At 50.3% G+C, this 21424-nt stretch overlaps 1 protein-coding gene and 1 non-coding gene across 2 annotated transcripts in view; one reads left to right on the forward strand and one right to left on the reverse strand.

The window, feature by feature from the left end:
- Positions 1-21424, forward strand: part of MAP3K2 (mitogen-activated protein kinase kinase kinase 2) — a 106521-nt gene that overhangs the window by 19171 nt on the left and 65926 nt on the right. The window lies entirely within an intron of this gene.
- MIR9338-4 (microRNA mir-9338-4) lies at positions 10913-11019 on the reverse strand. The gene has a single exon (NR_130585.1). It is a non-coding gene; the product is annotated as a microRNA mir-9338-4 (primary transcript).

A 21424-nucleotide genomic window follows, 5' to 3' on the forward strand; every position in this document is an offset into this window, starting at 1 on the left:
GCCCTAGTATTGATACAAATCTACTTTGAGAGAGAGTGCACCATTAACCACCTAGCCTGTGAGCAGTACATGGCGACAGTCTACTGACCGCCCACAAACCGCATATCCCTGCGGATATCAGCCTTGCCCATGGCTTGAGAAAGGGTAGATTGGTTATGTGTTCTGAGATCATGTAACGTATATCAATCAGTGTCAGAAAGTTATGCCCATGGTTACGGACTGTTACAGCCTTAGGGTTGGAAGGCTTACTCAGGGATGTGCCTGAGGGATTCTTCCCTAGAGTCCTGAAGAGAGGACTACAACTGTATTCCATTCTGTTTGGAACACTGGTGGTAAGTAGAAAGCCCGAGTTCAGTCTGAAACCTGCCGTTCATTAGAAATAGACTGTGACATGGCCGGGCTGGCGTGGCTCAGTGTTTAGAGCATCTGCCTGTGGACGACGGAACGGTCCCAGTTTCGATTCCAGTCCAGGTTCTTCCCCAGCTCCAGTCAGGGCATGTGTGGGAGGCAACCAATCCATGTGTCTTTCTCACATCAATGTTTCTCTCTCTCTCTCTACCCCCTCCCTTCATTCCACTCTCTCTAAAAAAATCAATGGGAAAAATATCCTCGTATGAGGATTAACTAACAAAACGAGAGAGACAGAGACAGAGGAATACATACACCGTGACAGAGTGACTTCAACATTTCTGAATTTGAAAAGTTGCAGTAGGTGATTTCTTAAAGAACTGTCTAGCCTGTGATTCTGTGAGACCTACCACATAATAGAAAATAATAGAGTCAAGAGAGATTTAAGTTTTCTTGCTTGGGACGTTGTTAAAATGACAGCAGTCCAGGGAAGATTTGTAATAGGGGAGCATTTGAAAGATAAATAGCTCTGTTTAAAGGTGATTACGTTGTCAGGATGAGATCTCTGACTTATTAAAGGTATTTTACAACCAGATACCTTGTACTGAACTGTGTTTGACAAATAGTAGGCTGTCGGTAAATACTTGTTCAAAGAGTGAATGAATAACGTCAGGACTGATGTGAAGGAAATCAGAATCACCAGTGGGACAGTTTAAGGATAAAATCCAGGATAATAAGCATTGAGCTTTAGAAAGTACAGAGAACTGAATTATTCTCAGGGTATGAAAGGGGACCCAAGACTAGTGAAATATGTGGTTTGAAATACTTTAGCTAAAAAGGAAGGAAGATCTTTCTGGAAAAGAAATTACTGGAAAAATTGTACCTGCAGTCTTTTATGCCCACTAGAAAATTTTAAAATAACCTAGGGATAGAAACCAAGATGGCGGCATAGGTTAAACACCTAACCTGCAGCCGGGCACAACAATTCCAAAAATACAACTAGAGGTCAGAACGGACATCGTCCAGAACCACAGGAGAGCTGGCGGACTGAAATGCCCACAGCTGGGGGGAAGGAGAAGGCCACGGGGACAGTCGGGGAAGCCGTAAAAGCCTGAGGTATGGAGAAACGGGCGGAGACACGAGCACACGCGCCTGCGGGGAGGATGGAACCGGAGAGGAGGGGGCGGCTGATGACCTGGCCGGAGTTCACTGGCAGGAAGGAGATAAAGGCTCCGGAGTGCGCTGAGCACCGGCTCCGATTGCACTGAACCCCATTCCGGGCGAAACCCTGGGAAACTCACTCACTTTCGCAACTCCGCCGCCCCCACAGGCTGCCCGGCCCTGGACGCTGGGGACGCCGCCGCAGCGGCGGCGCCCGGAGCCCGGCGGCCTCCCAGCACCCGTCCCCGCCGCGCAGCCCCCGCGCACCTGGTGCCGCGGGCCGCGTGCCCCGCACACCAGACGGAGGCCCGGGCGCCCTCTCCGTGCACCTCCCGGCGGCGCTAGACTTCAGTAGAGTTGACTTAATTCAAGGGATTAAGAAGTATAAATTGGGGGGACGCCGCGGCGGCGACGTCCGGAACACGGCGATGGCGGTGCCTGGAGCTCGGCGGCCGCCCAGCGCCCGTCCCAGCCACGCGGCCCTCACGCGCCTGGTTCCGCGGGACGCGCGTACCGCGCACCGGACGGAGGCCCGGGCGCCCTTTCCGTGCACCTCCCGGCGGCGCTAGACTTCAGTAGAGTTGACTGAAATGAAGGGATTAAGAAGCACAAATTGAGAAGTTTGAAAAAGATGGCGGCGGAGGTTAAAGGCTGTTCTGTTGCCTCGCACCCAGCGAAATCGGAGGGGATGAGGTGTGGAGGCGCGTGGGTCTGGCTGGTGGCGGGGGAAAGGGGCTTTTGTTCCAAACCTAAGGGAGATTAGCTCTCCATCACCCTGAAACCCATCTTCTGGCGAACCCCGGGAGACCCAGATGCCTGCGGGGAGAGGCGGGACTCTTGCAGAGGTGCGCCCAGCAATCAGTGTTTGCTGCGCTGGAGTGCGGAACGAGGGGACTTAGATACATGGAAGGCAGAAGGACCAGACTCACAGCCATCGAGGCTCGCCACACCATGGCCTGTTGGCGCCCTGAGACCCCGCCCCGCCCTGGGACCCGCCCTGCACGTCTTGAAGACCTGCCCCGCAAGGCTTGCAGGCACACCTGCGCCCCAAGCAACGGCTTATGCATGTGGGTGGACTGCCCTCTGGCAGCGGACCAGATGATCTGCTGTTCTAGTCGGACTGCTCCAGGGCCACTCAGACAGGAGGAAGAAACTACAGTTTTTGCTGTAATCCTTGCTGAGTGCCTAAGGCAGTAGCTGATCTACACCCCATTGGAGACCCAGAAACGAGGGCATCTAGTGGTCTGTGGGAGATGACACCAGATTTCAACCACGTGCATAAGGGACACATTCAACGGGAATATTCAGTGAGCGCCAAAGCTTTGCTGCACCAAGACCCGGCCCATAAACGTATCTCCTGCACAGCAACTCTTCCTTTATAGACAAAGAGAGCCCCCCCAGTGACACCAACACCAATCAAGACTTAACTATACAAAGGAGGACCAAGATGGAGGCATAGGACGGAAGCCTGATTGTTGCCTACCACAACAACTTTGAGACTACGACAAGAGAGCAGAGCAGACACCATCCAAGACCACCATAGGGCTGGCTGAGTAGATGCTCTACAACTAGAATAAAAGAGGGGGATGTGGGATGATGCTGATGCCGGTGACCCAAAGACCACACTTTAAGAACTACAGCTCAGGCGACACAAAAGAACTATGGCTCAGGCGATACAACAGCGGCCTGGAACGTGCTCAGCGCAGTTCCCCCGGCGGTCTCCGGCTGAGGGGACGGCTCCACTGGCAGCCAAGCACGGACAGACGAGCCCCTATGAGACATGGGGTGGGAGACTCCGCGCTTGCTGACCTCTGAGTCCGTCAAGAATCTCAACGCCCCGGAAGCGGCCAGGTGCGCATGCTCGGCGACCGGCCACCGATGCAGACCCAAGGGCCGACACAGCGACGCCAGACTGGCCCACCGCCATGCACCGGGTGCACCGGAGCTTCGCCGAGCCGCCGCCCGACGAGTTCTGCAGCAGCCATACTGGAGCTCCGGAAGGATGGCCAGGGGAATTGCTGAGGGGGGATTGACCGGCAGGAATTGGGATCGGGAAGACGGGGCCCCACTGAGACCCGGGTGCGGGCGGGGTTGCGCGCCTCTGGGCTCGGGTGTGGTCACACGCCTCTGGGTATAAGTGAGGCCTCACGTCCCTGGGTCTAGGTGAGGCCACATGCCCCAAGGTCCAGGTGAGGCCGGACTCCGGGTCCGGGTGAGGCCAAGTGCCCCTGGACCCGGATGACGCTGGATCCCGTGCCCGGGCGAGGCCAAGCGCCCCTGGGTCTGGGAGAGCCCACACACCCCTGGGTCCAGGCAGACCATGTGTCCCTGGATCCGGGTGAGGCCGCGTGCACCTAGGCCCGGGTGAGCCCAAGTGGCCCTGGGTCTGGGAGAGGCCAAGCGTCCCTGGGTCCGGGTGAGACCATGTGTCCCTGGATCCGGGTGAGGCCTCGTGCACCTAGGCCCGGGTGAGCCCAAGTGGCCCTGGGTCTGGGAGAGGCCAAGCGTCCCTGGGTCCGGGCGAGACCATGCGACCCTGGATCCGGATGAGGCCTCGTGCACCTAGGCCCGGGTGAGCCCAAGTGGCCCTGGGTCGGGGAGAGGCCAAGCGTCCCTGGGTCTGGGTGAGACCATGTGTCCCTGGATCCGGGTGAGGCCTCGTGCACCTAGGCCCGGGTGAGCCCAAGTGGCCCTGGGTCTGGGAGAGGCCAAGCGTCCCTGGGTCCGGGTGAGACCATGTGTCCCTGGATCCGGGTGAGGCCTCGTGCACCTAGGCCCGGGTGAGCCCAAGTGGCCCTGGGTCTGGGAGAGGCCAAGCGTCCCTGGGTCCGGGTGAGACCATGTGTCCCTGGATCCGGGTGAGGCCTCGTGCACCTAGGCCCGGGTGAGCCCAAGTGGCCCTGGGTCGGGGAGAGGCCAAGCGTCCCTGGGTCCGGGTGAGACCATGTGTCCCTGGATCCGGGTGAGGCCTCGTGCACCTAGGCCCGGGTGAGCCCAAGTGGCCCTGGGTCTGGGAGAGGCCAAGCGTCCCTGGGTCCGGGTGAGACCATGTGTCCCTGGATCCGGGTGAGGCCTCGTGCACCTAGGCCCGGGTGAGCCCAAGTGGCCCTGGGTCTGGGAGAGGCCAAGCGTCCCTGGGTCCGGGTGAGACCATGTGTCCCTGGATCCGGGTGAGGCCTCGTGCACCTAGGCCCGGGTGAGCCCAAGTGGCCCTGGGTCTGGGAGAGGCCAAGCGTCCCTGGGTCCGGGTGAGACCATGTGTCCCAGGATCCGGGTGAGGCCTCGTGCACCTAGGCCCGGGTGAGCCCAAGTGGCCCTGGGTCTGGGAGAGGCCAAGCGTCCCTGGGTCCGGGTGAGACCATGTGTCCCAGGATCCGGGTGAGGCCTCGTGCACCTAGGCCCGGGTGAGCCCAAGTGGCCCTGGGTCTGGGAGAGGCCAAGCGTCCCTGGGTCCGGGTGAGACCATGTGTCCCTGGATCCGGGTGAGGCCTCGAGCACCTAGGCCCGGGTGAGCCCAAGTGGCCCTGGGTCGGGGAGAGGCCAAGCGTCCCTGGGTTCGGGTGAGACCATGTGTCCCTGGATCCGGGTGAGGCCTCGTGCACCTAGGCCCGGGTGAGCCCAAGTGGCCCTGGGTCTGGGAGAGGCCAAGCGTCCCTGGGTCCGGGTGAGACCATGTGTCCCTGGATCCGGGTGAGGCCTCGTGCACCTAGGCCCGGGTGAGCCCAAGTGGCCCTGGGTCGGGGAAAGGCCAAGCGTCCCTGGGTCCGGGTGAGACCATGTGTCCCTGGATCCGGGTGAGGCCTCGTGCACCTAGGCCCGGGTGAGCCCAAGTGGCCCTGGGTCTGGGAGAGGCCAAGCGTCCCTGGGTCCGGGTGAGACCATGTGTCCCTGGATCCGGGTGAGGCCTCGTGCACCTAGGCCCGGGTGAGCCCAAGTGGCCCTGGGTCGGGGAGAGGCCAAGCGTCCCTGGGTCCGGGTGAGACCATGTGTCCCTGGATCCGGGTGAGGCCTCGTGCACCTAGGCCCGGGTGAGCCCAAGTGGCCCTGGGTCGGGGAGAGGCCAAGCGTCCCTGGGTCCGGGTGAGACCATGTGTCCCTGGATCCGGGTGAGGCCTCGTGCACCTAGGCCCGGGTGAGCCCAAGTGGCCCTGGGTCTGGGAGAGGCCAAGCGTCCCTGGGTCCGGGTGAGACCATGTGTCCCTGGATCCGGGTGAGGCCTCGTGCACCTAGGCCCGGGTGAGCCCAAGTGGCCCTGGGTCTGGGAGAGGCCAAGCGTCCCTGGGTCCGGGTGAGACCATGTGTCCCTGGATCCGGGTGAGGCCTCGTGCACCTAGGCCCGGGTGAGCCCAAGTGGCCCTGGGTCGGGGAGAGGCCAAGCGTCCCTGGGTTCGGGTGAGACCATGTGTCCCTGGATCCGGGTGAGGCCTCGTGCACCTAGGCCCGGGTGAGCCCAAGTGGCCCTGGGTCGGGGAGAGGCCAAGCGTCCCTGGGTCCGGGTGAGACCATGTGTCCCTGGATCCGGGTGAGGACTCGTGCACCTAGGCCCGGGTGAGCCCAAGTGGCCCTGGGTCGGGGAGAGGCCAAGCGTCCCTGGGTCCGGGTGAGACCATGTGTCCCTGGATCCGGGTGAGGCCTCGTGCACCTAGGCCCGGGTGAGCCCAAGTGGCCCTGGGTCGGGGAGAGGCCAAGCGTCCCTGGGTTCGGGTGAGACCATGTGTCCCTGGATCCGGGTGAGGCCTCGTGCACCTAGGCCCGGGTGAGCCCAAGTGGCCCTGGGTCTGGGAGAGGCCAAGCGTCCCTGGGTCCGGGTGAGACCATGTGTCCCTGGATCCGGGTGAGGCCTCGTGCACCTAGGCCCGGGTGAGCCCAAGTGGCCCTGGGTCTGGGAGAGGCCAAGCGTCCCTGGGTCCGGGTGAGACCATGTGTCACAGGATCCGGGTGAGGCCTCGTGCACCTAGGCCCGGGTGAGCCCAAGTGGCCCTGGGTCTGGGAGAGGCCAAGCGTCCCTGGGTCCGGGTGAGACCATGTGTCCCTGGATCCGGGTGAGGCCTCGTGCACCTAGGCCCGGGTGAGCCCAAGTGGCCCTGGGTCGGGGAGAGGCCAAGCGTCCCTGGGTCCGGGTGAGACCATGTGTCCCTGGATCCGGGTGAGGCCTCGTGCACCTAGGCCCGGGTGAGCCCAAGTGGCCCTGGGTCTGGGAGAGGCCAAGCGTCCCTGGTTCCGGGTGAGACCATATGTCCCTGGATCCGGGTGAGGCCTCGTGCACCTAGGCCCGGGTGAGCCCAAGTGGCCCTGGGTCTGGGGGAGGCCAAGCCTCCCTGGGTCCGGGTGAGACCATGTGTCCCAGGATCCGGGTGAGGCCTCGTGCACCTAGGCCCGGGTGAGCCCAAGTGGCCCTGGGTCTGGGAGAGGCCAAGCGTCCCTGGGTCCGGGTGAGACCATGCGTCCCTGGATCTGGATGAGGCCTCGTGCACCTAGGCCCGGGTGAGCCCAAGTGGCCCTGGGTATGGGAGTGGCCAAACGTTCCTGGGTCTGGGTGAGACCATGTATCCCTAGATCCAGGTGAGGCCTTGTGCAACTAAGCCCGGGTGAGGCCACGTGCCCCTGGGTCTGGGAGAGGCCAAGCGTCCCTGGGTACGGGTGAAGCCAGATCCTGGGTCCGGGTGAGGCCGTGCGCCCCTGGATCCATCCGGGTGAGGCTGGGTCCCAGGCCCGGGTGAGACCACGCGCCCCTTGGGTATGGGTGAGGCCACGTGCCCCTTAGTCCAGGTGACGCCGTGCCCCTGGGTTCGGCCGAGACCAAACCAGAGGGAGTCGGACCTCCATTACCACCATTTGTCCACCATCCAGAGCTGAGGGGTCAGTGCTGACATGTACACATAAGGAACTACTGGACATCGAAATTGGGTCTCAAAAGAACTGTTGGTCCAGGGGGAAGCTCGCTACAGATTGATTCATTTGCCTGTCAGCATAAATATTATTGCTCGTCTCACATTCAGTTCTTATTAGTATATATCTAGTGACATTTGATCTCATTGATCTAGAGGAAATGATGAACAACATAGACTGAGGAACAAGAACAGAACCAGAATCAAGGAGGCATCGATCGGACTATCGGGCCTCAGAGGGAGGATAGGGGAGGGTAGGGAGAGGGTGGGGGGAGGGGGAGAGTTCAACCAAAGGACCTGTATGCATGCATATAAGCCTATCCAACGGTTAAGTTCAACAGGGGATTGGGGCATGCGTGGGGAGAGGGGTGGGATGGGAATGGGGGGATGAGGACAAATATGTGACACCTTAATCAATAAAGAAATTTAAAAAAAAAAAAAAAAAAAAAAAAAAAAAAAATAACCTAGGGATATTCTTGGATAAGCCCACAATGATTACATTAAAGAAGCTTCCCTGCTTCCCAATGAAAACACATTTGGGATAAACCACATATTAACACATTTTTCTTCTCTGAATTTTTCTGTTCCTTGTTCTTCTTTTCTCCATCTTTACATCTCTAACCATTGCATAGAAGTAACATAACCTAGTGTTCTTAGCTTATTTCATTCTTAGTTAATAAGTTGGTATTACCATTGGTTGATCTGATATCCACTCTAGTGTGTGTGTTTTTTAATTTGAATCTTGTTTTTTTTGTGCAGATGGGAGGATCAAGTAGAGAGATATGACAGTGATGGGCAACCTTTTGAGCTTGGTGTGTCAGACTTCGCCAAAAAACTGAGCATAACTCGGGTAGTGTGTCACTTTGAGGAAAAAACATTATTTCGCGATATTTATAGTTTAAATAACATAAATGTATAATTGTTATATATAATTGTATTTAATAAACCAAAAACTAAACATTTAACTTACCTGCTTAGTGACTTCTTTGTTCATCCGTCAGTTGGTTTCTTTTGTTGGTCTTGATATTATTTAGCTTGTGTGGGGTGCCGTGAACTAAGATAAGTGAGGGGGAGGAGGAATTCTTTAACTAACCTGCCTATTAGTGACTTTTTTGTTGCTGAATTTCATTGGCTAAATCTTCAATTGAAGGTTGGTATTTTGTACACTTCAGGCCCAAGCAAGCGCTACTAACTTCATCTGTCAATCTGTTTCTTTTGTTGGTTTTGATATTATTTAACGCTGAGAATAAGGCCTCACAAAAGTATGTAGAGGGAAAAATTGTGAGTAAAGCCATTGCTATATTTTTCAGGGTGCTAAAAGTGTCTGGTAGTCGGTTCCAGGCACTCCAAATTTCCTGTTCATAGTGGCACTCCTCTTGATTCTCCAAGCGGCACCTTTCCAGATTCTCAAGCTTTGACCTCAAGTTGACAAACACCTGAGCCCAGATACTGTCTTGAAATTCTGCAAGTTGCATCTCCAAATCATCAATTTGTATCCATTGGAAACCATTTAATTCCAAACTACTGTAGACTACTACATCAGGATACTTAATTATTTTCATGGTCTGTTCTAGACTTCTAAATTGACTAAATCTATCACTAAACTGGTTAAGTAACGAGTCTAAAACATGCTGGTACTTCATATGCAAGAGTTCCATTTCATTTTGTACAGCTGCACTGGCCTTCTCAACATACTTTGTTACTCGAGGAAAATACTTATAAGTTTTAGTTTCTACATCTCGCTTGAAGATTTTAACTTTACTTTCAAAAGCTTTTATGTATCCAAACATAACGTCAATACTTTTGCCAAAACCTTGTAACTTTAAGTTCAGTTCATTAATATGAACAGAGAGATCTGTAAAAAACATCAGGGTGTTGGCCCACTTATCATCATTAAGCTGAGGAAAGTTTCCCAGATCCTTATCGTCAAGAAATACCTTAATTTCTTCAAAGCACTCCACAAAGCACTCAAGAACTTTGCCTCGGCTCAGCCATCTTACATTATTGTACATCAGCAGTCCACTGTAGGTGGAATCAATCTCCAGTAAAAGTGCTGAAAATTCTCGCTTGTGAAGGGGGCGAGCAGCTATTAAATTAACTATTTTTGTAACAACTGACATTAAGACGTTTAAGTCGGTGAGTCCTGCCTTGGCATATAAAGCCTCCTGATTGGTAATACAATGAAAAGGCACAATCGGATGTCCAGTAGCTTCTGTAAACAATTTGACAAATCCGACTTTTTCCCCCACCATATTTGGTGCCCCGTCTGTCGTCACTGACACAACTTTAGAGATATCAATGCTTAGGTCACGAAATGTTTGTATAACAACCTTACATATTTCGCTTCCTGATTTACTTGTTGACACTGATACTAACTTTATCAACTCTTCTCTCATTGTGAGACCATCAGAATATCGACCAATAATGGCCAACTGGGCATGTGATGTGACATCAGTAGTTTCATTAAGAGAGATCGAAAAATATTTACACTTCCTTATGTCTCTCTTTAATTGATGTTGTACGTTTGTTTTCAGTCTCATTATTCGGTCTTTTATTATATTTCTACTGAGTGGTAACTCAGATGTTCTCTTAATAATTGCATCTTTATTCTGCATATCGTGAAATAGAACTGGTGCACATCTTAGGAGAGTTTCTTTAATAAATTCTCCCTCACTGAATGCTTTTCCATGCTGAGCTATAGAGTGAGCAATGCTCAAACTTGCAGATGTTAAATTTGTAGAGCCTTTCATAAATTTAAGGATGGAATTAGATTGGCTCTTATAAAGGTGTAGCTGCCTGGAAATGTATTCCTTCCTTTCATCCTCACTTTTTTTCCAAGAGCTGGGAATGATTAGTTTCAAAATGTCTATTTATATTTCACGTTCTGCTTACTACCGTTTCAGTACATAGAACGCAAAATGATCTGCCATTTTTTTTCTATAAAGCCATACATCTCGGTCCATGTCTCTTGAAAGGGTCAGCCACTGCTACTACCACTTCCTTTACTTAACCTTAGTTTTTTATTTTTTGGGTTCTCCATCAGGGGGGCAGTGACAGAAGATAGAATTATAGATAGCTTGTTAGGCCTGCAGGCAATTAGGGGTTAACTAGCCTAACTAACCACAAAATGGTGCATATAACTGTCTTTTAGGAATGGGCAGGGTTAATAAGTAGAAATAGGGATTAATAAGGATGCACAACAGTAATAGTGGTGAGATGGAGTCTGCACTATGGAGCAAGATGGTGTTCCTTATGTAAATTAAAATGGCTGCCGCTATTTCTAATGGCAGGAAATGGCACCCATAGCGCACCACAAACCCTCGCCTCTCCCAGCCTCCCCCTTACTTATCTCAGTAATGATGGATTAGAAATCCATGACACCCCAGAACAGTAGATAATGGTTGCTGTGGTTAACTGTTATTTGGTTACTGGTAATGGCAGGGCCCCCAGAGATGCGGCCCCCGCTGCGTTCCGCTGCTCCCTGCTCTGCTGGGGGAAGTGAGGACAAAGATCCCGGCTTAACCGGAAGTCCCAGAACTAGACGCTCTGTGCCGGACTTCTGTTGTTTTGGCCTACAGACCTCCGGCACAGAGTGTCTAATAGGGGAGGATGAAACATTTGCGACTAGAGTCTAGACTCTAATTCCAAGACTCTAGTCGCAAACGTTTCATCCTCAGGAGCAGCAAATGTTTCATCCTCAGCATGTGGCTGCCTCAGCGGCCGCATGTCATCAGAAATGGCTACGCGTGTCAGTGCTGACACGCGTGTCATAGGTTCGCCACACTGAGAGATGACTTCTTTAGAATGAGACCTATTTCAGCCTGTTTGGAATCAAAGATGGGTAGTGTAGAACTGGTCAAGGCAAAATGGAAGCTGTGAAAGGCCCCAGTGGCCTAGACTTGGTTATGGAGACAGATCTCAGAAGGCAAGTTGCAGAGATTTCTTGGTCAGTAGATTTGGAGGAGGCTTGAGTAGTTGTATTAGTTAGGGTTTAGTCAGGGAAGCTGAACTGCTAGGATATTATGAAGTAAGGGATTTATGAAAGGAATAAGACCTCACAAAGAAACCCAGAAATTGCAGTCTGTAAAGGGGAATTGTCAGATCAAAGTCACTAGTCACCCTTCCCGAAGTCGTGGTGCAGTGGTCAGAGTTTGCAGGTGAATCTGAGAAGCCAGGTATGCCCAGCTGTTGGGTTTGGGACCCCACAGTAGACTGGTGGAAAGCTCATCGGAAGCTACGGCCTCTGCATAGTTCCTCTTCTGTGGTCTTCAGCCGGGTTTCAGTGGTGAACCTGAGGTTGCAGTTTAACCAGCAGTATTGGCAGAAGAGTATATGTAGAGCAGGGGAGCGCAGAGACACAGTGGAATCTGCTGATAACTCTGCGTCTGTCTATCTAGCCATGATCTTTGGAGAGCAATTGCCTTTTTGCCCAAGTCAAACCTTGAACCATATGGGATTCTGGGAAATGGAGTTTGAACTTACCCAAGTTGAGTATAGTACAAACTGCCACAGCAAATAAAAGTGGGGATGGGGAATCACTGTGGGAGATGTGATGGTTATGGAGTCAACAGTGATGTTTTATTTATTTATTCTTAATATATTTTTATTGATTTCAGAGAGGAAGGAGAGGGAGAGATAGAAACATCAATGATGAGAGAGAATCACTGATTGGATGCCTCCTGCGTGACCACTACTGGGGATTGAGCCCTGACCTGGGATCAAATTGGTGATCTCTTGGTTTCTGGGTCGACGCTCAGCCACTGAGCCACATCCTGCTGGGCAACAGTGATATTTTATAGAGGTAGGTTCATCCTATTGTGAGAAAGCAAGTCCTTTCAATTCTCCAAACCTTTTTCCTCCTGTGTGAAATGGGGAGATAATATCTACCTTATGGGATTGTTGTGAGGATTAAATGAAATGTTTGTAAAGCATTTAGCAGAGTGCCAGCAATTTACAAACTATTATAAATATTAGCTTTTATTATAGTAGTAATTGTAATAATAATGAGAAGGGGTTGAGAAATAGAAAGGGTGTGCTTTGAAAGGGGAGAGGGATAAGTGGAGGGAGAGAGAAGATGGATGGAGAGAAGATAAAGTGGAAGATACAGTTCCTATATCTGAGGATATTGTCGTCAGGCTGCAGAGAACGTGTAAACGTATAGAACAGTTAGTGAGGAAGTGTTGTGTGAGTTAATGTCCTTTGAGAAAGATGACTGCCGTGAAGAGTGCGGCTAAGATTCGGTGGTGAGAGGTATGAAGTGCCCAGCACACTGACTGTCCGCAGAGGGCACTTACTTCCCACTTACGTCATCTGTAGAGGAGAAGCTGACTAGGTGAGGGGGAGAGGGAAGGCATAAGCTGGGTCCATAAAAGGTGGTTTGGACACATAGAAAAAAGGGAGGAAGTGTTTCAGACAGAGAGCAGAAGTAAAAGGTGGGTCAGCAAGGCATGCAGCTCTTCATTGGTACAGCTCAATACCTATTGACTCCTACTCTTTACTTTTGGTAATCTATTTGTAATTTTTAGAGATTATCTTTGTTTGCTCCTGCTTGGATCACTTGCCCACCTCTGGACCATCAGTAAGTTAGGGCCTAGGGTCTGGGACACACTTTGCTAATTTGGTGACACTTGGTAATCAAGTAGGTGGTTGAAGGTGGTGGTGGTGGGTGGTAGAGGGACAAGTTTCCAGAAGAAGACGATTATGGGTGAATTGCTTCAATCATTCACTTTGTTAGAGTTGTTCTGTACTAAAATTTTATCTTGTTCCTTTCAGCTCCCCAAATTAAGCATCTTATTCTTGTTTTATGCAATTAATACTTGTTTAGGTTTTACCATGTTTACCAGTTTCCTGCTAGTTTTTGTTCTCCTGGAATCACTTTCCTTATTTTTGAAGTATATTTTTTCAGAAGTTCCTCAACCAAGTGTGTCTGTTGGTGATAAATTGTGATTTCTTTTGGAAATCTTTAGTTCTTATTGTGTATGAAAATCTAGATTATTATTATTTTATAACTACTACTTTATTTCTGTTTTTTGCCATATAACCATATATAAAAGGCTTTATGGATGTTTTATTAATAATAATTTTTATTGTATGGTTAGAGACTATGTAATTGGTTTTTGAATAGAAGTATTTATATTGGTTTTATTTTTCTTACTATTTTAATTTTAAAATTCAGTTTCAATAACTATTCAGTTATTGAAAATCTTATTCAAAGGGAATTAATAAAATAAGCCTTTAAGAAATTTACAATCTAGTTTTAGTTGTTCATGTGCAAATTGGGACGAATGGTTTGCCCTACATATAATATATACAAAAAATTATTTAGCTTGATTGAAATAATTGACATAAACTGCTCATTTAAAGTTTGTAATTTGGTAAGTTTTTAAAAAAATATTTTTTTTATTGATTTCAGAGAGGAAGGGAGAGGGAGAGAAAGATAGAAACATCAATGATGAGAGAGAATCATTGATCGGCTGCTTCCTGCACACCCCCTACTGGGAATTGAGCCTGCAACCCAGACATATGCCCTAACGGGATTGAACCGTGACCTCCTGGTTCATAGGTGACACTCAACCTCTGAGCCACGCAGGTTGGGCCCATTGACATTCTTACCAGCAGTGTGAATATTTTAGTTGTGTAATATCCTTGCCAATACTTCAGATAGCCATTCTTTTGGGATCTCATTGTGTGTTTTTCCTTTTTTGCTGCTTCTTTCCCACAGTGAAGAGCAGGTAATTTTACTTTTTAAAAAAACAAAAACAGTTTTAGTTTTATAGGAAAATGGAGTGTAAAGCACAGATTTCCCATATATCCCATACTGCATCAAAGCTCCTTTTATTATTAGCATCTTGAATTAATGTGATACATTTATTACAATTGATGAGCCTATATCGACACATTATTAACTAAAGTAAAATCTGCAGTTTACATTAGGGTTCATTCTTAGTGTTGAACATCTTTTGTGTCTTGACAAATGTACCATTAATGTAGTATCAGACAGAACAGTTTCATTGCCCTAAAGATCCCCTGTGGCCTACCTATTCATCCCTCCCTGCTCTGAACCCCTGGCAGCCAGTGACCTTTTTACTGCCCCCATAGTTTTGCCTTTTACAAAAATATCATATACTTGGAATCATACAGTATATAGCTTTTTTTTAGATTGGATTCTTTCTCTTAGAAATATGCATTTAAGGTTCCTCCATGTCTTTTTGTGTCTTGATAGCTCAATATTTTCCCCCACTGAATAATATTTCATTGTCTGGATGTCCCTCAGTTTCTTTACTCATTTCCCTATTGAAGGACATCTTGCTTGCTTCCAAGTTTTGGCAATCCTATATAATAAAACCCTAATATGCAAATCAACTGAACGAGGGAATGACTGGTTGCTGTGACCCACACTGACTACCAGGGGCAGACGCTCAGCACAGGAGCTGCCCCCTGGTGGTCGGTGCACTCCCACAGGGGGAGCGCCGCTCAGCCAGAAGCTGGCTCACGGTGGGCAGAGTGCAGCGGCGGTGGCGGGAGCCTCTCTCATCTTTGAGGCAGCGCTAAGGACCCCTCGGGGGATGTCCGCCTGCCGGCTTAGGCCAACTCCTCGCAGGCAGACATCCCCCAAGGAGTCCCAGACTGCGAGAGGGGTCCCCCTGCACGAATGTCGTGCACCAGGCCTCTAGTTATGAATAAAGCTACTAAACATCTGTGTGCAGGTTTTTGTATGAACGTAACTTTTCACATCATGATAACATAATATTTGGGTAAATAACCAAGGAATATGATAGCTGGATTGTATGTTTAGCTTTCTGTTTGTTTGTTTGTTTGTTTTTTACAAAACTGCCAGACTGTTTTCCAAAGTGATTGTGCCATTTGACATTCTCAGCAGCAGTGTATGAGCATTTTAGTTGCATAGCATCCTTGCCAACACTTTGGATAGCCAATCTTTTGGGATTGCATTGTGGTATTGATTTGCATTTCCAAAATGACTAATGATGATGAGCATCTTTCATATGTTTATTTGCCATCTATATATCGTGTGTGTGTGTGTGTGAAATGTATATCCAAATCTTCTGTCCTTTCTTTATTAGGTTGTTTGTATTTTTAAATTGGATTATAAGAGTATTTTACAAATTTTAGATACAAATTCCTTGTAAAATATATGTTTTATACATATTTTCTCCTGCTCTGTAGCTTGCATTTTTATTTTCTTCATAGTGTGTTTTGAAGAACATAAGTTACTAATTTTTAAAAATTGATTTCAGAGAGTAAGGGAGAGGGAGAGAGAGAGAGAGAGAGAGAGAGAGAGAGAGAGAGAGAGAGAGAGAGAGAAAGAAACATCAATGATAAAAGAGAATCACTAATCAGCTGCTTCCTGCAGGCCCAGGCATGTGCCCTGACTGGGAATCAAACCCTGACCTCCTGATTCATAGGTCAATGCTCAACCACTGAGCCACTCGGCTGGGCTGAGTTACTAATTTTGATGAAGTAGAATGCATTTTTCTTTCCTTTCTTTTTTTTGTTTTTGTTGTTGTTGTTTAAATTTCTTTATTGATTAAGGTATCATATATTTGTCCTCATCCCCCCATTGCCATCCCACACCCCTCCCCATGCATGCCCCCACCCCCTTGTTGTCCTTAACCACTGGTTAGACTCATATGCATGCACACAAGTCCTTTGGTTGATCTCTCCCCTTTATCCCCACCCTACCCTCCCCTCCCTCTGAGGCCCGACAGTCTGATCCATGCCTCCTTGTTTCTGGGTCCGTTCTTGTTCATCAGTCTATGTTGTTCATCATTTCCCCTAGATGAGTGAGATCATGTGCTACTAGAAATACACTTATAAGAACCGAAAATGAGACAAGCAATAATGGTTATGCTGAAAGGCATATGAATCATTCTGTAGTGAATTTCTTTCTGGGCCAACAGTTCTTTTGAGACCCAATTTCAATGTCAAACAGTTCCTTATGTGTACATGTCAGCATTGATATTTCAGTTCTGGATGGTGGACAAATGGTGGTAATGCAGGTCCAACCCTCTCTGGTTTGGTCCTGGGCAACCTGCAGTGATGCACAGCTGCTGACTGCTCGTATGGCAAGGCGACATCAGCGTCTTCCATCTCTGGACTGCTTCTCTTCTGTCTTTATGGTTGGAGTAGTTCTGTTGATTCCTCTCTGTTGCCGGAATCCACATGGTCTCGGAGTTGTTTTCTGAAAATATACAAACATATTCTCGACCAAAAGTTAATAAAGGAATCCTATCTAATAATAGACAAATATGCAAATTGATCATACCTCCGACACACCCACAAGCCACGCCCACCATCCAATCAGAGCAAGTATGCAAATTAACCCAAACCAAGATGGCTACAGCCACAGAGAGCAAGGTTTCCTAGGTAACAGAGGAAGCCAAGCTTTCCGCCTGCCCTAGCCAGGCCTAAGCCTCCACTCAAGCTACAAAGTTTCAATTATAGAAGGTAAACAAATTCAAACAAATGGCGGCAGATTGGAGCTTGAGAGAGCAGGCCAGGGTTGCCGCCAGCAACAGGGGAAGCAAAGCTTTCCGCACACCCTGGCTGGGCCCACCCGCTTAAGGCAACAAAGTTTCAATTATAACCCCAACACAAATGGCTGCTGGCCTTGGAGGGAGCCCCAGGCTTGGCTCCACTCCAGGCTACAAAGTTTCAATTGTAGAAAGAAAATAAATTCCAGATACCAGGGCCTCTGCTTGGGTTGCCAGGGGGCGTGGCCGGCCTGCAAACCACCACAGGCCCCTCGCTCAGGCTGCCCCACACCCCAAGGGAATCCCCACCTGATCTGGGACGCCCTTCAGGGCAAACCAGCTGGCCCCCACCCCTGTACCAGGCCTCTATCCTATCTAATAAAAGAGTAATATGCAGATTGATTATCACTGCAATACACAATATAGCTGCCCCCATGTGGTCAAAGATCCTGCCCCCATGTGGACACAAGATGGCCACCACAAGATGGCCAGCAGGAGAGGGCAGTTGGGAGGGACCAGGCCTGCAAGGGAGGGCAGTTGGAGGCGATCAACCCTGCAGGGGAGGGCAGTTAGGGGTGACCAGGCTGGCAGAGGAGGGAAGTTGGGGGCAAACAGGCTGGCAGGGAAGCAGTTAGATATCAATCAGGCTGGCATTGGAGTGGTTAGGGGGTGATCAGGCTGGCAGGCAGAAGCGGTTAGGGGCAATCAGGAAGGCAGGCAGGCAAGCAGTTGGGAGCCAGCAGTCCTGGATTGTGAGAGGGATGTCCGACTGCCCGGTGGGATCGGGCCTAAACGGGCAGTCGGACATCCCTCAAGGGGTCCCATATTGGAGAGGGTACAGGCTGGGCTGAGGGACAACCCCTCTCCGTGCACGAATTTCATGCACCGGGCCTCTAGTATTTTCTATAAATTTGACTTGGGATATTTTTCATTTTTTGCCCAAATGATTTTCCTCTGGCTTGTTTTGATACCATGTGTGTTTTTCATGGGTGTCTTGCTTTTAGCCTTACAATTAATTGTCTAAAGTACAAATTTTCTAGATGTAATTTACTTACAGGATATTTTTCCTTACATGATATTCTTCTACTATCACCCCCCCCCCCTCGCTTTTTGATTTAAATATTAGGAGGCTTTTGAAAATTTATTTTCTTTTAAAATTTATACTGTTGCTCTTCAAAAGACACTAAGAAAATGAAATCTTTGCCAAACTCAAAGTCACCAAGTTTTTTTTTTCAGTAGTTTTATCACTTTAGTTTTTTATATTCATATCTGTGATGTGAATTAATTTTTGTATGTTATGAAGTAAGGACTGAGTTTTCCAGTTGTTCTGCCACCATTTATAGAAAATATTTGTCTTTCCCCATAACTCTAGCACCTTGTCATTGACCTACAATTTTTATACCATACTAGAGGCCTGGTGCATGAAATTCGTGCGCGGGTATGGTCCCTAGGCCTGGTCTGCGATCAGGGCCATCTTTCCCAGCTGCCCTCAGCCAGCCCTCCACCCCCCCCCTGCTACCCACCCCCGTTTCCTCGTTTGCCATCGGGTGATTAGAGCCTGCCGGCCGGGGAAAGGGACCAAAGGTGGTCAGTGCGCCTCATAGTGACTGGTCCAGCAGTCATTCTGGTGGTTCTGCTGTTAGTGTCAATTTGCATATTACCCTTTTATTATATAGCATAGAGTCCTGGTGCACGGGTGGGGGCTGGCTGGCCTGCTCTGAAGGGGACCCTGGATCAGGGTTGGGGGGTTCCCGCTCGGGGGCAGGGCTGGCCAGGGTGAGGGGCCGTGGGGATTGCAGGCCAGTCCCACCCCCAATCAGGGTGGGGATCCCCACTGGGGGCGGGGCTGGCCTCGATGAGGGGCTGCAGGAGGTTTGCAGGCTGGCCACGCCCCCTGCTTTGTCAAGAAGGATGTCCGGAATGACATCTGGAAGACGTTCAGTCTATCTGGTCTAATTTTCAGTCTATCTGGTCTAAAATTATCCTTTTATTAGGATAGACTAGAGGCCTGGTGCACAAATTCGTGCACAGGTGGGGTCCCTCAGCCTGGGCCAGCAATTGGGGCCTATTGGTGCTGTTTCACCCAGTCCTGATCGGGGCTGGCTGGCCAGGGGGAGGGACTGCAGGAGGTTGGCCAGCCACAGGAGGTTGGCTGTGGGAGCGCACTGACCACCAGGGGGTAGCTCCTGTGTTGAGCATTTGCCCCCTGGTGGTCAGTGCTTGTTATAGCTATTATCTGGTTGTCCGGTCGTCTGGTCATCATGTTCACAATGGTCACTTAGGCTTTTATATATAGACTAGAGGCCCAGTGCATGAAATTCGTGCACGGGGGGGGGGCAGTTCTTTAGACGGGCCTGCCCCCTCTTTTATCTGGGACCCCTTGGGGGTTGTCCGATAGCTGGTTTAGGCCCAATCCCTGTGCAATCCGGGATCACTGGCTCCTAACCACTAAACTGCCTGCCTGATTGCCTTAAACCCGTGGTCGGCAAACTGCGGCTCGCGAGCCACATGCTGCTCTTTGGCTCCTTGAGTGTGGCTCTTCCACAAAATACCACGGCCTGGGCGAGTCTATTTTGAGGAAGTGGCGTTAGAAGAAGTTTAAGTTTAAAAAGTTGGGCTCTCAAAAGAAATTTCAATCGTTGTACTGTTGATACTTGGCTCTGTTAACTAATGAGTTTGCCAACCACTGCCCTAAACCTTCTGCCTGCCTGCCTGCCTGATCGCTCCTAACCCCTCTGTCTGCTGGCCTGATCGCCCCTACCTTGCCCCTCTGCCAGCCTGATCACCCCTACCTTGCCCCTCTGCCAGCCTGATTGCCCCTACCTTGCCCCTCTGCCTGCTGGCCTGATCGCCCCTACCTTGCCCCCCTGCCGGCCTGATCGCCCCTACCTTGCCCCTCTGCCAGCCTGATCGCCCCTACCTTGCCCCTCTGCCTGCTGGCCTGATCGCCCCTACCTTGCCCCCCTGCCGGCCTGATCGCCCCTACCTTGCCCCTCTGCCAGCCTGATCGCCCCTACCTTGCCCCTCTGCCAGCCTGATCGCCCCTACCTTGCCCCCCTGCCGGCCTGATCAACGCTAACTGCCTCTGCTTTGGGCCCCAGTCTGACCTCCCTCTGCGGGAGGTGACCTGGTGGATCAGGGGAAGGCACCACCCCCATTACCCAACTGCTGCTGCCACTGCCGGCCTGAGCCTCAGCCCTTCGCAGCCGCCCACAGCTGCCTGAGCCTCGGCCCTCACAGCCGCTGCAGCTTTGTCTGGAAGGATGTCCACTCTAATTAGCATATTACCCTTTTATTAGTATAGATTTGGGGACCATTACAACCACGCAGAACTTAAAGAAAAGGCCAGTTTGGCTTAATGGAGAGAGCATCGGCCTGTGGACTGAAGGGTCCCAGGTTTGATTCTGGCCAGGGGCTCATGCCTGGGTTGTGGGCTCGATCCCCAATAGGAGGCCTGCAGGAGGCAGCTGATCAGTGATTCTTATCATTGATGTTTCTATCTCCCTCTCCCTTTCTCTCTGAAATCAATAAAAAAAATATTTTTTAAAAAAGAAAACACATGATCTTCACTTTGGGCTTTGTCATTTTACAATATCCTTTGTGCAGTATTTTAACTTCCCTCAACTTTCCTTTACCCACCCTTAAAATGCAGTCTCTTTTGGGGAAGATGATCAGGAAAGTGTTTCTAGTGGGTAGAAGTTTTTTTTGGAGGGGATGGGGTAGTGAAGGTATTTAAAAATTGAGCATAGTGATGGTTGTACCACTCTGAATTTACTTTAAAAAACCAGTTCATTGTACACTCCAGGTGACATGTACAGTATATGATTTATATCTAAACACAGCTGTTCTTTTATTTCTTTTTAAACCAGTCTTATAATCAATTGCAGATGTTTTCAGAGGCCCCCAGGATTTGCTTACCATGTCCCAAACCACGTCTGTGACTCCCAGTTGCCTCCAGTCCTGGTGGATCTAGATGGTGTGGTTTATGAAGGAGAAGGTGGCAAGAGGCTTATGGAATTTCGGCAGCCCCATTCCCCCGGTCTCCTCAGGGCACCAGGGCCATTCCCACTGTGCCAGCTCTGCTCCCTTTAACCTGTTGGGCAAAAGAATCCTGCGTGCTCTGGCCAGAAAGTGCATTCTCTCTTAGGTGGCCCGAATGCTTTTTTTAGGTCGTTCTATGGATTCAAAAGAATAAACAGAGATGTGGAAAGCTTTTTTCGAAATCCTTTTACATGGTTCTTCCAGTCTCGTGGGAAGTGAGATGTGGCTCTGAATTCATCCCAAAGTGTGTCTTTGGGCAAAAGCACCCAGAACGGCACAACTCCTGCAGAATGCCCCACACACTTTGCTGTCAGGACTCAGGGGGGCTTGAGGGTGAGCGAGGCGGCGGTGCCAGCACAGGACCTGGGAGAAGGTGGCGCTTTCTACACTGCCCAGGCCACGTGGACTACAGCAGTACCCGCCCAGGTGGGCAGGGTGTTTCTGCTGTTTTGTTTTGGTCTGGCCTCCACCCCGTCAGCCACGGACTGTGCCTGC

The sequence above is a fragment of the Eptesicus fuscus genome, chromosome 11 (assembly GCF_027574615.1).
Source record: "Eptesicus fuscus isolate TK198812 chromosome 11, DD_ASM_mEF_20220401, whole genome shotgun sequence".
NCBI lineage: Eukaryota > Metazoa > Chordata > Mammalia > Chiroptera > Vespertilionidae > Eptesicus > Eptesicus fuscus.